Here is an 18194-nt window from a genome sequence, read left to right as displayed (position 1 = left end):
GTTCGAGAGACGTTAATGAAAATGTTGAAAGCGCAGGAGTATTTCACACTCGGCAGTGGCATGTCAATAATGTCACACTGTAAAAAAAAAAAAGAAAAGGAAAAAAATCTGTCGTCATGTCTCATTGAAAAGAAACGGCAGAGCAGTTTACACAGTGGTGTTGCTCTCCACATGGCTTTGCCAGTCGGTTAGCGTGAGGACACACCTACACACACATCCTATTTGTCCAACAGCTCTGCATGGATGTCTGTGTCTGTGCAACGGCAGTCCAGTGAAAACTAAATCCTCTGTGTCAACATTAATCACCTTGACTGTTTTCTAGGTCACACCCATGGAGAGTAATTTTGCATTTAAAATAAGTGAGATGGTGCATAACTTTGGTTGGTGCAAACCCATGTACAGAAACACCAACTCATTCATGAGCAGAGTTCCATTGCTAAAACGCCTCTTTGTTTTGGTCCCAGCCTCCCCCCAGGACATGTCACCATTATTATAGTAGAAACAGCACATGATTCAGTTGTGAATGCTTATGCCCCTCGGCCTGGATGAGTGTTACTGCATGCGTTTGTCATGTGAAGAAGCTGTACATGTATACCCACACAGTGCTGATGAACCTGTACATGCTTTACAGTGAGCTACACGTGAGTAAACCATGGCTGTGAGAGCCCAGCTCACAGGTTTGACTTTTATTTTTTTTACACTTATTCATTAAAAATAATGGTGAAAATGTGCGGCCACTGTTTAACCATGAGTCAAGTTAAGTGAAACAACAGTGTGGTCATTACTGATATTGATGACAAGGTCTTAATGGTTGTGAGACATGCCTGGTCTGTCCCAGGTTGGAATTGAGTGATGTGGGAGGGGGTTCGCGTACACACACACACACACACACACACACACACACACACACACACACACACACACACACACAGCTGTCATGTGAGAAGAAGGATCTGCAGTTCAAATTGTGATGCAGATAGGTGGGCCAGTAATGATAATGTAAATGTGCAGTCAGGTGTGTGACACCAGCGCTGCTGTGTGTGTGTGTGTGTGTGTGTGTGTGTGTTTGTGTGTGTGTGTGTGTGTACACATAGGCCACCTGTCCTGTGCTCATGGCAGAGACACCTGTGCCCTACATTATCATTGAGAAACATCTAGAACTACCTATAACAAATTAATGGAAGTGCAAGTGATTAAGCTACTAAATAATAAAATACAATTCTAGCAATCAAATAAGTGAAGTACAAAATTATATCAGTAGTATCAAAAAAACCTAGGATAACCTATTTTTTTAAATAACAAATTAAACTTAAAGATATTTACCACATGCTAGAAGTTCCTTTTATTTTGTTAATATAATTGGATTTTTATTTTATTTGACACAATAAGATGCTAACAGTGCTCTGCAGGGTTATTGTTTATCTCTCTGTCTGCAGGTCTCTCTGCTGCCGCTCATTAAAACGGGGTCGCTGCAGCTGGGATTTTTTTCTTTCCTTTCTTCCTGCACATTGGCAGCCAGAAGATAGTAGATGGAAAACGAAGAGGTCTCACTCTGATATGATCCATTCTTAGAAATATCCTTATATAGTTCTAGAGCTGTAATGAATTGTTGATTTTATTAAACACAGAAAGTAAGTCGACAATTATTTCGTTTGTCGGTTTTAGTTATTTAAAAGCAAAGATGCCGAAGGGTCACTGATTTCAGCATCTCAAATGTGTTGCAATTATTTGTCATAACACAGCAAAGTGAATATCTTTGGTTTTTTAAAGGTTTTCATGCCAAACATATCTGCAAGCCATTGAAGACAGCGCATGCGTAGGGGTTAAGGACGCCCACGCTCGCAGAGCTGGAGGATAGACCAGGTTTTCCGCGGGTGAGTGTGTCCTCTTTTCGAAAGCATAGGCGATCTTCGGACGCTGCTGGTTTTTGACAGCAGCGGGGGAGCTGGTGAGGAGGAGAGCGGAGGATCCGTGCGGACCACAGCTTGCTGCTGCAGCGGCTGAGGGGGACGGACACACACATACCCTACATACAGTCATTGGCCGGGCACGGTCCCTCAACCACACACACGCACACGCACGCACGCAAACATACACATACACATCATTTTCTACAGCATCACCTCACACACTCACAGCCGGGGGAGGAAACAGGAGCCGGATTGCAGACGGTGAGTTTGAATATACCTCTCTGTCTCTCTCTCATTTTTCTTTCTCTTTATGAAGACGGGGATAGTTATCTTCAGTGTCATCGTATGTGGCTTGAGAATAATGGTGCAGTGCATGTGTCAAATCGGAGCTTCTTTTTTTTCATCTACCACGGCATCCCGGTGATGCTGGTTGACTAGGATGACCAGGTGCAAATAATATAGCAATATGGAGGCGCCTGACGCCGACTGTCGTTTTTTTTTTCTTCTTCTTCTTCTCTTTTTTTAAAATAAATCTGGATTCTGCTGAGCTTCAAAGGCAGACCATTGCAGTCTGTGCACTCACCGCACTGCATGCGCTGCATCTTGAGGAGGAACCATCAAAGCAAGCAGAGGGGAGGGAAAGCAATGTGTTGATCGGCCGTTGTGTTGAATGAATTTATTCAGCGGTGGTTGCAGCAGCAGCAGCAGCAGCGCGGTTATTGTTGCTGGTGCCGGCCGGTGCAGGCAGGCCCTTCAGCGCTGAGAGGATTATTTGATGTCTGCCAGTGATGCTGCCAGCTGTAAGCTCAGCTCCTCTAACTAACCTTTCAAAAGGTTTGGGAGCAAGCCCACTAAGGCCTTGTTTTCACGTATCAGATTTAGAGATGTAGATAGGCCAGTCAGCAGGTGACTATTGATCAACAGGAAACCAGCAGCCTCCCATTCTTTATTATTGATCAACATTTCTCATTGATTTTTACATAAAAATAAAACTCAGGGCTCCATGAATGAGAGTTATTGGTGTTATTTGCACTGGGGTTTCCCCCCCCCCTCAAAGTGTTGCCAAATGCTCAACAGCTGTTTGTCACAGAATGGAAAATATGTGTACTGATGTACAGACAGTATGACAAGAGATTCAGTTGACTTTCGATTGGTCACATTCAGTGGAAGAAGACAAATGTTATAGGTGAATTGACTGATTTCAGGACTATTAATAAAAGAGCTAATTTAAATCCTGTTTGTAAAGGATTTAATTATAAGCCTCATGAGGTCAGGAAGAGAGCTAAAATAATTCTTCTATTAATGGATTAATCAATCTGACAATAAATCTAATCACTGATGAAACATTTCAGTTGATTTTCTAAGCAAATGTGCCACCTGTTCTCTCGTTTTTGCTTCTTTAATGTGAGGATTTCCTGCTTTTCCTTGTCACATACGATAGTGATATGGACATTTTTCCCATCTTCAGACATTTGAGGCAAAATGATGAGTCGAATAATTGAGCAAATAACGTGCAGATGGAGCAGCCACAGTCAAGATTACAGTGAGCTGTATGCATCCTCATATGAATGATGTGTGATAAATGGAAAAACAGGGTGATTGTATCTGATATGATGCTATCTACAGTATGGTGGAGATGTTGAAATTCTTTGTGTGTGTCTGTGTGTCTGCGAGGGAAGATAGGTGATCAACATTTTCACATGTCTGGATTTGAGGTGAGAAAATGTGTTCGTAGTGCAGCTATTCCAGTGTCTTACTCCCCTATTGCTGAATAACAAGCTCTTTTAAAAGGCCTTTATTGTTGCCACATTGTGATTTCAGTGAAATGATGGATGCAGAGTTGTCCTGTGTAGCCCGTGTTATTTTGTTGCAAGGATCTTTGCATATATATCACGTTGTATGAATGGTGATACATACAACAGATGCCTTGTAATAATGTTTGCAGTATTCAGTATGTAACCAGTGGGTATCACACCTGACAACACGACAAGCCACGAGTAGGAAGAGTCATTGTGATGATAATACGAGTGTGAGTTATTTCATGCACATCTGCTGTTGTTGTAACACAGGATGGGGTGAGTTCAGTCTGAGCCTCAACCATACGTCATGCCCCATACAGAGATCTTGTATGGATCTTGTATTTTCCATGTAAATTCCAAGTCAAGTTTTGCTGTGGATCTGCAAGCTCTGTCATCGTTTGGTGAATGTAATCAGTTGCTGTGAATTGGAAAGCCTGTACTGTTGTACTCTGCAAACCTGAAGCTGCACCAGAATGCTAATATCAGCCTGTTAACCTACATTTCGAAAGCTCTAGTCAGCATTTCATACTGTATTCTTGTGTTCAGCGACATAGTGAGAGCTGAGGCAATAGACTATGTCCCAGTGTCTCCCTCTTATTTCTGTGTTGTCCTCTCTGAATAACTGCCAACCCTCAGCAACATGCGACAGTGAAACTCCACAGTAAAACAGGCCTTTTTAACAGTGCACATGTTGACACTTGACAGTGGGGAGAGAACAGGTTTAAAACAATGAAATTAAATGATGGCCACTTGTTCCATTAATTCGAGCATCATTTATCAGATACAAAAATACAAAACTTAATCTTTCCACATATTTAAAATATTGAACATCTGGCTTGTTAAAGTGATCATTTTGTCAAGTATGCTACCATGTAGCTGTGGCATGTCATGGCCTGGCAGGTACTGTGTGTGGGCACCAATAACCACTGTTGCAAGATCTCCCCCCTTGAGACATGACTTGAGTTTCCTGCGACACCCCCCCCCCGCCATTACTCATGGTGGACGGGGTGTCGCCGTCGCTCTCCCGTTTATCCATGGCCCATTAGACACGAGTCAGGTAATGGAGCTCATGGCTGCTTTAGGTGCATTGTCATTCAAGTGATGACACAATATTGAGACGAGGGAGATGCATAATATTGTTTTCAGGCTGATTGGGGATCAGGGTTCAGGTCAGCTCCCTTTCATTTCACTCAGGTGAGACTCAAACTGACTTGTGAGGGTTATAGCTTTTATTCTCTATACCTTTTTTTTTAATATGGATTATAGCTTTTAACAGTTGAATAGTTTCTGTTGATTTTATATAAATTAAGATGGCCAATATCAGCATTAAAAACATGATCAATATCAATCTAATTCAATTTTTACTGCCGATATTTGACTGTTGCATCCCTAATATTCTGAGGAAATGTTTGCGCATCCACATCTGTCCAGCTGCATAATGTTGCTTATATTTTGTGTTTCTGTAACTGCATGCTATACTGCAGTGATGCCTTGGATTCTTGGTCCCTGCACTGCTTCAGGCTCTGCCACAACAAGAAAACAATGCTTCTTTAAAAAAAAAAAAAAAAAAGAATTCTCTGAGGCTACATAAGCAGCCGCCAGAGAAGTATGCAGGTGCACATGTTATGAAATCCTAGCAGGAGCATCCTGATGTCTCAACATCTATGAGACTGTGAGCCAATGAATACAGTTAGCACTATGGATTCTTCCGTATGCTTTGAGTTAATAGCATCAGCAGCACCCTGCAGCGATGATGGTGCCCCCCCGCCCCCCCACCCCCCACCCAGACATATATAGATACACACACACACACACACACACACACACCCTTGGCTCACAGCTGGACATGTTTGGGTGGCTGTTTTCATTAAGGTACGGGACACATTAAATTAGCATGACTGGCTAAAGATTGATGAATTGGAAAATGGGGGAGAGTTAAAGCCGGGGCTGGAGTGTGTGACATTCTGCTGCTGCTGGTGGATTTCTCAGAGAGCAGATGCTGTTGTTTCTCCCTGCTTTCCTCAGAAGACAGATGGTTTTTTTGTTGTGTGTGTGTTTGTCTGTGTGTATTTTTCCTTTTTTGGAGGATGGTGTTATAGTTGGAAGATGGGAGACACCCAGTTCTTTGCACAGTGAAACACTGTGAGAAATCTTGCGTAAGTCAAACAAGTCTGATTTCAGACAGTTTAATCTCAGGTGTCACATCATCCTGGTACTTTCCTACATCACAGCCACTTAGGTGATACCGTATTCCAGTTTACTATGAATAAACACACTCAGTGCATTATTCTGGGAAGAGGTCTGCTACCAGTGATGTGATTTCTTAAACACTAAGCTTGGACGATTAGTTGATTAGTCGATCACAGTTTATTTGATTAATGAGTTTTAACCTGTTTGACCTGAGCAATTTAAATGTCACTTTGGACTCTGGGAAATAAAGCTATTTTTAATTTTTAATTTTAATTTTGTAGACATAATGATGATTCAGAAAATAATTGCCACTTTAATTGATAATGAAAATAATTGTTATTTGCAGGCCAGCACAAATCAACTCACACAGTGTATCACGTGAGAGCACAGAGGGAGAAGGAAGGGGAGGAAAGGAGAGGAGAGGAGAGGAAAGGATAGAAGAGAAGAGAAGAGGAGAGAAAGAAGACTGAGCAGAACTGGGGGAAGAGAGCAGTGGCGAGAAACACAATGTTGGAGAGCAGACAAGGGGAATGAGTTAGTAGGAGGAAACTAGATCTGCAGTGAATAGTGGAGAGGAGAGGAGAGGAGAGGAGCGAGGTGCTGCTGTGATCACCAGCTGTGCAAGGCCACATCTTCAGTGCAGCAAGACACTTGAGATTAACAAAAGGAGACATAGCATGCCGCTCCTGCGCAGGCACGCACGCATGCACATAAATAAGCTTAAAGGCTCAGTAATGACACTTTTATCCATCAGACATTCATCTTTTGTCTTCTATTTTTTTTTTATTAAAAACGTCACCTGTAGGTTTGAGTCTGCTCGGAGGCTGCAGGTGATGTTGTTTGTGTGGATCAGGTGGGCAACAGATGGGAGAGTGGGTGAGAGCACAGAAGTTGCCAGACTGATGGCGGCTGTCATTTCGCTGAGTGTGAAGACACATCGGCATCTCTGTCTGAACAGCCGATTTCATTACATACACCGAGCCATATGCAGGCGAGGATTATCTGTGTCTCGCTGCAGGTGCATTGGACGTTTGCGACACAGTTGTTTCACAGCCTCGTCAGGTTTTCTCTTTGGAGGAGAAAATCATATCTATACGCATATGGTCATGTACAGTATATCCTCTTTTTTTTTTTAGCTAGTGTTAGGGAAACAAAGATGTATGTTCAAATCCCAGCGGTGGGAGCTTAATTCATTGTACAGTAGGCTTAAAAATAATATTACCCCCATCCACCAGAATCTTTGTCACAGCTCTAAAATGATTAGTGAGGATTTAGGTCAAAGAAGCCATTAAAGAGCTCCTCTTATCACACCAGACATCCAATTGGTTCAAGGCACCGGCATCACATGGTGGGTGTGAACCAACGAGCCTTAACAATGATTATTAAAGTTGTTTTTACAGGGTATAATTGAATCTGTTGGCTATGAGTGATTTTTTTTTTTTTTTTTTTTTTAAGATTTATATGCTGCTTTGGAAAACTGCATCATTACTTTATATGGGAGGATGAATGTTTGAGCTTGTTTTCTCATACGTATCTTTTCTTACCCCCAGCACCGAGGAGAGATTAGTTTAATGGGAAATGTATCTTAGGGGCCTTCACACATGATTTGTAGAGTGTGTAATTATGTATTGCTCTTTTTAGGCCAGAAGCTGACAATGTTCACACTACACCTACACAGGAGCCTAATACTCCACCTTATGGTAAATCGCTAAAGAACATTCTGCTAACATTTGTAAGAAAAAATACTTAACAAGTACGAGCCCAGTCGGTCAGTAGATATTTTAGGCTGAGCATCTGCTTATCATCAATATGTGTATGGTGTGGGAAAGGCGGCTCCGGTTCAATGGAGCCTGCATGTGTCCTCGATCCTACTCGTCTGACCCCCCGAGAGAAGGCCTTTCTGTGGCCAGCCCGCCTTCAATGAGAGCCCTCCGCTCGCACTGAAAGAATGCCTTTGTAGAAAAAGATAAACTGTCCAGAAAGCTGAGGAGCATGGAGAACAGAAGCGGTTCTCAGTGTGGAAAAGTCATCTATCAGTTTAAGATGCATCTGCTAACTGATAAACTAATTAAAAGCGGACAGATGCCGCGTTTATGGGCCTTGAAGAGAGAATGGGAGACACATAACATCTGCCTTGTTAATCATGTTTAATACTTTGTTTATTGCAACTTTTAATTTCATTTGAACTGTGTGATCCACATGCCCCCAACTGTGGAAAACCCCCATATGAAACAACTCATATCTCCGGCCGTCAACACCATAACACACATAAGAGCATTTTAATTTGTAGCAAAACTACACACACTTCACATTTTATCGGTCATGCCATTTGGGAAAATGTGTCAGATTTATGTGTCAGATTTTGACAGCCACTGGGTTGGTGGATAATGACACATTCTGGATGAGAATGACAGAAATTACAAGTTTTCTATCCGCTGATTTGATGATAATTTGCCCCTCAGTTGTAAACAGCACATAAACCTATTTAAATGTGGTCTCATCACATGTCCATGTCAACAGACCTGACGCAGACCGGGCTGTTGGGACTATGATTTAAGAGTAAGTCATTTCCTGTTGGTTCTTACTCAGCATCATTTGATGCTTCTGAATGTCGGCCCATAAAAGTCAATGCAGTTTCACATCAGTGATAACACCCCACCCTGTCACTCTAGCTCTGTCCTCTCTCACTCTCTCTTTCACCCTTAAATCTGCTGAGCTGGCTGGTTTTTAGGCTGCCAGATACTCTGCATTGTCCGATCAGAGCCGTGCTGCTTTACTCACCTTGCCTTTTCGCTCCCTGACATAGCTCAACCGTGGCTGCCGCTGCTGCTCTAGCACTTTAGTTTATTGCAGTTGGATGTGAGATATTCTAACCACCCTTCAGAAGAAGAGCACTCCTCTGTAGTTTTGCACTTGTGTGCAACAGGAACTCTTTTCATCTACTCGAGTTGATTGTTCTCATTAAAGATAATTCATATCGGCGGAAAGTTTCGGTGATTCTCTGTGGCTGGTTCACATCAAACAGAGAAACAGATAGTGGTCAGGCCTTTTTCTGCCAAATTAGCCGCTCTAGCGGCCTGACTGGTCTCTGTTCTGACGGGAAGAGATAACCCTGATGTCCCTGCTCAGATTGCTAAGATACACAGTGATGATACACAGACTGCAAGACTGAAATCAGACAGACTCCCTGCACAAAGAGAGATGTAGAGCCATAGAGGATTTCATTTCTGACACATACTGTATATTCAGTTAAAAAAAGATGATAAATAAAGAAGATGCTGAGAAAAATGAACATCTTTTTTGTGATTATGGATCAGTTCAAAACATATAATGGATATTTCTAAAATAATAATAAAACGTATATGTCATTATGCATACTGTATTATTAAGAGCTATTAATCTTTTGGATGACGAATAATCATTTATCACCAGAAAGCAAAAACTTTACGGCGCTTCAAAATCTCAATTAATGTTGCAATCCATAATGCAAAAATGAACCGTCTCTCTTACTAAAGATGTTCTACTTAACCTTTTTCTAGATGATAATAGAACAGTTTCCTGGCGGCACACTGATGATTAACTGTTTTAATGACTTGGCTGGGAGCCAGTAGATGAAGTTTTGGCGAGAAGGCCATATGTTTCAATGATGAATGTGCAGTGTTGTTCCTCCTCTCGTTGAAGAGGTGTGTTATGCTATGAAATGTCTTATCGACATTTTTGCCCCTCCGATATCACCATGATTACCTTTTGGCACATGATATTTGAAAAGCAAGCATTTCTTTGCTAATTGTTTCACATGGAAAAGCTCGTTGTGCCATAAAATCACATGATGAAACATGACATTTGAACACATCCACGTTTTTTAAAATTGTAATCACTTCCATGCCTGCGAGGGCTACACACAGCTTTGCTCCCACTTCGCCTGTTTGCCCAGTTTTTTTTTTTTTTCCCACCCTGTGTCTTCCCAGCATTTTCCCACCATATGCACACTGCTGGTATTGACCCTCAACCCACTCCATCTCTCCTCCACTCTCCGCTCTGATCCGTGACTCACAAAGCCCATTTAACCTTTACCCAGCTAAATGCAAGCCAGCATTCGGCTGCTACCCACTGGCTGCAAGAACCACACATCACTTTTCTTTTTTTATTGTTTCTGCTAGTTTTTACTGGAGTGTTGGGGAATAAGGCTCTTGGCTGACTTTGTCGATTCGGCCTATTCACCTGATATCTTCAACTAGAGGCAAGTCCGTGTATGTTTTTCTGCACTACACATCATGTGCAGTAAATGGCACACCTCTTAAACCTCAAGACGAAACAGAATGAAGAGGAAACTGGCTCCCAGACCCCTGGCATTGACTATAATGTATCAGCCTGTCCTTTCTAAAGCACAGGAAACCCCTCTGCTTTGTTATATATTCATTCGAGCCAGTCATCCATTACAGCTATGTGATATATTACCTGCAAGATGTTCACTCTACAAAAGATCCATTAATAAGTGGAAGAGCAGCTAGTTTTCTAAAATGGGTATCACATACTTTTCCCACGGTGGTTTCCTCTGTGTACGCACTCACATAACCAGGTAACACGAGCTATCAGGTGTCAAGGCAAGGGAGTGTCCCTTACTGTTGGATCACATTAACAGTAACTTGTTTGGTCAGCAATTATACAGTTAATACAGTCACTCTCTCGGGTATTGTCCCACACTTTAAATTTAACTTGGCTTAGTCAGCTGTGAAAATACAATATGTATTGGTTTTCTTAGCCTTCTAGCATAATAAACTTTTTAAAATTTTTAATTGTTAGTCAAACAAAACAAGCAATATAAATGAGTGTACTTGGGCTTTTTTTTCTATTTTCAGACATTTTTTAACCAAATGATTAATGGATTCCTTGAGAAAATAATAAGCAAATTATTTGATAATAGAAATAATCTTTGGGGCGCCTCATGGCTCACTTTGTAGAGTGCGTTTGAGTGCGACCTATGGCCCTCTGCTGCGTGTCATCCCCCTCTCTCTCTCTCTCCCTGACTTTCCTGTCTATTTCTCACTATACTATCTTAAATAAAAGGCAATAAAATGGTGTGGGTGAGATCAAGCCAGTGTAGGCTGTTTATTCTGTCTGAACTATATGGCTGTTAGTTATATGGCAAGGTTGGCTGTAGGGTCCCTTTAGCCATGAGAGATTAATCGCGTTTGAATAATTGATATCCTCACACATATAGATATGCAAAAATATGTCTCCTATCTTCTTCCTTAGAAGCACCACCACTGCTTTGGTGTATCAAAGCCAGGCCACTAAATGCTATAGACAGTGATGAATTATTGAGTGCTTTGCTCTTCATCACTTGCACTCACAATCCTCCATGTAGGTCGAATTTGGGAGGATTGGGGATGTAGCATCCTTGTTCTGTCAGAGAAATGGGAGAGTTGCGCAGGCTTTCAAAAAATCAGGTTTTGGATTTGTTGGTTGTTCCATCATCTTTTTTCTCCATCCGACTTCTCCTGTCATCTTTTTGTAATTTAGAATTTACTCAATCATGGGTTTTTCCTCAGCCTAGACCCAAACATTCGCCTTCACATTAACACACTGATTGATAATGTGTATCAGGTATCACAAATCCATAAGTGTCAGCACATGGGGTTGTACTGACACAAAGGTTATTGATCTTGGGATTAGGGCTGGGGACCCCGAGGGCGTCAGTGTTGCTGAGAGCAGAAGCCCCTGTTTTTAGACAGCTGTGTGATATCTCACAAGCTCATTAACACAGGCTGGATGGAGTCGAGTGGGTTAACTCAGTTTACCTTTGTTAGCCAAAATCCCTGCGGTCAGATAGGCACTTTTTTCTGACGCAGTCTCTTCCAGCCAAAAGGAAGGGGATTCAGTTCTCATTACAGCCTTATGATTTTCACGGTAAGTCATGTTTTAATGTGCAAGAGACACAGAGCTGCTATCCTGCTCAATACCTCCTCTCTTTTTGTTGACTCTCCTTCCAATTCATCTTTTGACTAAGAGTGGAATAATTGTATGACCAACAAACAAAATGCACCAAGTGACGCTATAAAGATTTAGTTTTACTCAAATGAACAATAAAAATTTTGTTCTGTAGAGACCAGAATGTAATTATTCCTCAAACAGGGTATAACCTTTAATAGGCTGGTAAACATAACAGAGGGCGCATTTGCACAGATGGAGTTGTACTCGACTGTCCCAATGTAAACCCTGGGCTGCTTTGCTGCGAGGTACACTCATTAGCTCAGACAGCATCTGTTTTTAGAGTACCAAAGTGCTGACTGGGGCCTTTGTATAGAGATAGCTACAGCCTCTCTTTTACAGCTGGGTCCGTGCTGTCTGGCCTGCCATGAGCTCAACACCGCTGGCCAACAAGGCAGCAGAGCCCTGTGGGCAGCAGTGAATAAGCGTAGGTGTGTGTGTGTGCGCGTGCATGCGTGCGTGCAATGAGAGATTGAGTGATAGCAAGCTGCTAGGGTCTGCTACTTTTTTAGCGCCATTACAGAGCCTAGGCTTTAGGTCCATGTGTGAAGTTTTCCTCCCAGTGTTATTGATCTTGCTTCAGATTTCTTTCTTTTCTCTTTTTCTATCGTACTGAGGCCGAAGAGGTGATGCACTTTCCTTTAAGGAAGTGTGTCAGGAAAACTTTCCATATGTTGACAAGGACATTTTATGAAAATACTTGGAGTTGGCTCAAGGACAGATCATGTAGACCTGTGGTTACGCTCGTTTGTTGATTCCTTTTTCTATTGATCACCTCGAATGGGTTTGACTTTCCTCTAAGTCATATTGTCCTGCAGGTTTAGAGCCTGGCTGTATGGGAAAAAATGCTCTACATCTATAATGATTCAGGTCATCATCCATGTTGGCTATTAGCCTTGTAGTAGCAGAGGTTGGTTTCACTCGTTGGACATGATCCAATGAAGCTAAAACCAGGATAACTGTATAATAGAAACAGTTGCTTTGAAAATACAACAGCATTGTTGTATTAAACCTAACTATCACTGTCACTTGGGGACAGCACAACAAAGGCAACATCAACATATTCTCATCTTATAAAGTTGATGTGATTCGCATTCATTTGGACTCTTATTTGTTTCCACATGATGAATTGAAGTCCAGTATTCACTTTTTTTTTAGCTCTGTTTTGCTTCCCATTAACTCCCATAAGAAATATCCGACTCCTTAGCTGCTGAATGCTGCACTATGTTCATTAGTCAGCTGCTAACTACCAGTAAAGTTGAGAGCAATAAAACCAAAACAATGAATTGAAAGATGCTAAAATGCTCCGAGAAGAGGAGGGCTAGAGGACTTTATTAGAGCCTTACTTCATTTAAACTCATTTTAAATCAAACAAGTTTCAGACGATCTAGTTTACTTTAGACACTGTGATTTTCTGAAGAAGAGACGAAGGAAGGAAGAGGTGTTGATTATAGGGATTTGGGAAACAGTCAGAGATTGGCAGGTGTGAAAGGAACACCTCTTCAAATATTGATTTCTTCTGCTCCAAAAGCCAAGCTAACGGTGTCAAAGGATAGATATAGTCAATCCTGCTCACTTCCAAGATTGGTGTCAAATAATGAGGTTATTGGGACACACACAGTGAATCTTTTCTCAATGGATTGTCAGCTACGGTGACACTATTGTATCAAATTAGCAAAAGAGCGGATGTTTGTGTCCAAAGAGTTTTAAAACGGTGGGAGTGTGATATTAGCGTGTTGTAAACCTGTGATCTTCGATGCTTTCAGACTGACGCGGCTGATTCTGTGGTTTGTTTTGTCTGAGTGCTGGCCAGTGTTGTTGTTTCACTGGGAATTTGTTTAATGAAAATCAGGGCAAAAGGTGGGAGGCAAATGAAGTAGGTTTGTGTGTGCGCTCGTGGGCTCATGCGTATGTATGTGTGAATCCATGTGTGCAAACTGCAGCAGATAGATTAACGTGTGTCCGGTTCACGCTACAGCAACCCTATGTGCCCACTGCGGGAGGGAAGCAGCAGCAGCGTCACTGCATGACTGAACCATGACAGCATCCAAATAAGTCCAGCCGTGCTCTTTCATTTTCAGGTGAGGTCATGAATCATGGCCTTCACATGATTTAGGATGGCCTCAGGAACTTGTGCATGTGGCTGCCACCGATTCATTGGGGCTTCTTTTGTTAGCCCACAAAATGTAGCCACATTAACAAAAGCTGAGAGCTACAGAGGCTAAAGCCATGCGATGGGCTATTGAGTGTTTATTTGACCGCGAGGGCCATAAACAAATATAGCACTTATAAGTAAAAAAAAAAAAAAAAAAAGCAAAGCATGCAAGCGCAGTCATTCAGCTAACACAAGAGCTCTGGCTAGTGCATGAATCTGTTGTTGGGATAGCGCTGTGTTTTGTTTGCTCGTAGCCTCAAGTTCTTACAGAAGTGGACTGTTAATGTCAGGTCTAGCCAGTCTAGTGAAGTGTATGCTTTTGAGCTTTCACATTCAATCTAGTAGCAATGCTGAGTGGAGTGTAATTAGTCATTTTGTGTTAGTCAAACACACACACACACAAACACACACACAGCACAGCACAGATTATCACATCTCACTCCAATCCTGCACACACTACATATTAGCAATTCACTGTTCGCACTGTCACCTTATAATGTTCCTGCTGTCCCTTTTGAAATGTTTGAGCAGGTATTCCAAACCTTTCTTCTACAAAGTACATATATATAGCACTAATTTGCTTTGCCAGATGGACCTTCCTCATCCTGTCTTGTGCTTCAAATCTCTCTGTTGATTTGTTCCATGTTTAACAAGACCACAATCTTTCCCTACAAAAAGGTAGAGATGGCTACGGTAAGCCAGTGTTTAGTGAGCAGGGCCTATTTACGGCAATCTTGAATTTTTGTAGCAATGCAATGAAGCACCTTGATTTGTCAGGTATTTGATTTGACGGATTAGCCAAAAACAGGCATTCCTAACAGTTTCTCGGTTTATTATTCCGTTAACCCTCATAAGGATTTTATCCACTTTCCCCACTCGTAATCATGCTTTGGTTGGCAGGGTCGATATTTGTTTTGTCTCTTTTGATACAAAACCGAAATTTACTGAACATAATTTTCAGAAGGCAATATTTTTTTTTAGGTTTAACAGGTTAATGTATAAATGAATATAAATATACATTGAGTTGTAGTTGCTATAATGAGATTCTTGGTGCGATAAGACCTTGATCAAGATCAGGAGCCCATTGACTTTAATTGGAAATGTACTGTCTTGGTACTCGGTCCACAGAAAGGCCATACTGTATGTGAAAAATCACCCTTTTCTGTGGCTGGGGCTCACCTTGGGGTTATCAGTGTCAGGTGCCATCACACTGATGGTAAAACCACGCCTCTAATAAGTTTGATCAAAATCCTGATTTGGGGCTGACGCATCTTCAATCTGTTCTGATCCATACCCACGCATCTGCACGGAAACCCTGAGGGACCCTGAGGAGGGGCTTGTAAATGGGAAAACAAGATGAAACTCCAGTTCGCATGTTCCTTGATATTTTCTAAAAATAGCAAACTCAGTAATGTCATCTCCTGCTATTGCTCATTTCCAGTTTTGATCTTCCTTCAAAGAGTTTTCTGTCGCACGATTGCTGCAGGATATACCAATTACACAGCTGTGCCGTGCTGCGTCTGTGTGGTGTGAGACTGGCAGAGCAGTAGAGTGCGTATGATAAAAAAAAAACTACAATCTGGCATCACTCCTCGTGCTGTGGCTTTGTCGAACCATTAAGAAAAAAAGTGATATCCGATTTACAGTCATCTCACTGTGTAACGGCTACGCTGCCAAACGGAATGTAGTGAGTGTAATATCTGCACGTCTGAGCAGCCTTTTGTGTCAGCTTGTCGCTCCCTCATCAAAGCTTTTAAGCCTGAGAACAAGGTTTTTTTTTGTGAGGAGTCCTAAATTAATGAGCTCACATACAGAAATCCCTCTCCACTTGTGTTACTTATATTAGAAGGCCTCAATCCTCTGCCCCTCTTCTTCTCTCCTTCTGTGGTAGGTGGAAGACATGCAGTCAATATTAGATGTCTCCCAGGCATCCTATAGGTCCATACCCTCCACTGTTTGCCCTCCCTTGTCAACAGCCCCCTTTTTGTTCCTCACACTCTCATTTCCACTTTTCCGTTTCTTATTGCGTTCCCTCTACATCTGTCTCCATCTTTGTCTTTCCCTCGCCGCCCTTTTGTGTTGTTCCTTTAGATAAGACGGTCTCTAGGCTGCCGGTTACATGGGCATTTTTCAGGGTGTTTCTGACATGTCATGTCGCTGACAGCCAAGTGCTCCGGATGTCATTCTGCTCGACTCTCTCCACGCTAGTTAGAGCCTCTCACATCTTGGTGTTTCTTCAACAGTGTAGGCTACCCTCGGGTCGTTTTGTAAAAAGAGGGTCAGAGGCCAGTTGCTGCTATAAGAGTTTAATTATGAATGTTCTGTAGAGGAAGTCATAATGTAAGCTGGACAGGTCTTTTTTTGCATCCGTGTGCAGGAGTGCATGTTTGTGTTAAATGGGGTTTCCAAGTCCCCGCCCCCCCTCCCAATCGTAGCCTTGGGGGTCATCCCCCTGCACAAATCCTGCATTAACATAGAAATCACACTCTGTGGCTGACCTCTCTCTCTCTCTCTCTCTCTCTCTCTCTCTCTCTCTCTCGCTGTGACCGATTTAATGGAGCTCAGCATCATATGGCGAAGCATTTCATCTGCATCACTCTGGCTAAACGGCCCATCTTTCTCAGTCATATTACAAATCTTATTTTTCTACAGTCAGTCTGTTTTTCCTCTGTTCCTCCCGGCCTCCCCGCTCTTCTGTTGCTTGCTGTCACTCTAATGTTTCCTCTCTCCCTCTCTGCCCTACTCTCTCTCTCTTTCATACACTCCCTCTGTTGGAGCTGTAAAATGAGTCTGATGATTGGATCCAATCCCCATAGAGCATTCATACCTGATACATTTTTACAATACCCCCCTACCCCCCCCCAGCTTTCAGTTGTAGAAACCTTAGCAGAGGCTCAGAAGCAAAGGAATGCTACTTCCTACTGTTCCTTAATCTTGATTTATCTTTCGTGCTCTTACCGTCCGTGTGTACGTGTGACATTCTTGATCATTGTGTGCATTGTGTGGTGTCGAGTGGGAACAGCGTGGTTGGGAGGACGTTCCCTTTAACCTCTGGAGGGAGGGGAGAAACTAACTTTCAGGAGGCAGTAAATCTCTCTGATTAAACCCAGCTCTCTCTGACTGCTCTTTTTGTGTGGGACTAGACTGTGTGTGTTGTCTGTCATCTGAAGGATGCTCACAGACAAAATTAGAAAAAAAAAAATCCTTCGAAAAGCCATGGTAACCCTCCCCCCTCCCTCCCCTCCTCTCAATCTCTGTCACACAGACACACACATACAAACATTACAAGGGAATGTATGGGTTGGAGACGCTCAGTGGAGACTTCAAAAGCAGCCGTAAAAAGGCCAACCTGAAACAGGCCGGTGGCATTTTTCAGTTCCTTTTATACAATTTTTACTGTTTGAATGGACACCCTTAAACTGTTTTCACAGTTTAGTCAAAGTGTGAAAACTAGTAAGTGCACTAGTGTAAGAGAGCAGCTGAAGGCCAGTGATACAGCCCCTTTCAGCTGCAGTAACATTTCCAGGAACCGAGGAAAGTTGTAAAAGTGCCCACAGACTGTAGAATTTCAACCGCAGTCATTAAAGTTCCTGTTTTATTCTGTGATCTTTAGCTTCAGCCTCCGAAACGTTCTCTGCTCCAGAGGATAGTTTGTAAAAAAAAAAAAAAAAAGACTCAATTATTGTTATCTTCACACGGTCATTTTTTTAATATCTTATTTGTCTACTGTGAAATACAAAAACCGTATGCACAATGACACGGTGCACTAAACCCAACCTGGCGACCATCTTAATTAGGTCATTTGTCATTCTCTGTGACTACAGGAACATGTAGACAGATGTAGACGAGCACAGAAAACACACACACATACACAGTGATAAATAACCCTAAGGCCTGATCCAAAACCTCTTCACACACAGATGTTATGTCTGATACTTGACAACAAACAAGCTTCAGGCTCCTTGTTGCCCAGGTGTTACCGTCTCCATTTATGAGAGCCATGTTAGTGTGGATACAGATCTTACAGTCGGATTGTGTTGCTTGGCAATATGGCAGAAAATGGATGCGTTTCTGCTCTGTCAACCACAAGCTAGTTGTGTGCGTCCTTTTTTTGTTGTTGTTGATGTGTTGCTTTGGTATTGTGTTTAT

General features: G+C 42.2%; 1 protein-coding gene across 1 annotated transcript in view; it reads left to right on the top strand.

Moving 5' to 3' along the window:
- The first annotated feature begins 1954 nt into the window (after positions 1-1954).
- nrcama (neuronal cell adhesion molecule a) overlaps positions 1955-18194 on the top strand; it is a 52654-nt gene continuing 36414 nt past the window's right edge. Inside the window, exon 1 of the mRNA XM_087177076.1 lies at positions 1955-2171. The gene's annotated coding sequence lies outside the window, so the exon portion shown is untranslated. The remainder of the gene's footprint in view (positions 2172-18194) is intronic.

This window comes from Seriola lalandi, unplaced genomic scaffold (genome assembly GCF_002814215.2).
Source record: "Seriola lalandi dorsalis isolate HSWRI2012SDOR001 ecotype SW California unplaced genomic scaffold, Sedor1 jcf7180002054579, whole genome shotgun sequence".
In the NCBI taxonomy this organism is placed as follows: Eukaryota; Metazoa; Chordata; class Actinopteri; order Carangiformes; family Carangidae; genus Seriola; species Seriola lalandi.
The sequence above is the reverse complement of the archived record's forward strand: the minus strand, read 5'-3'. Positions and strand labels throughout refer to the sequence as shown.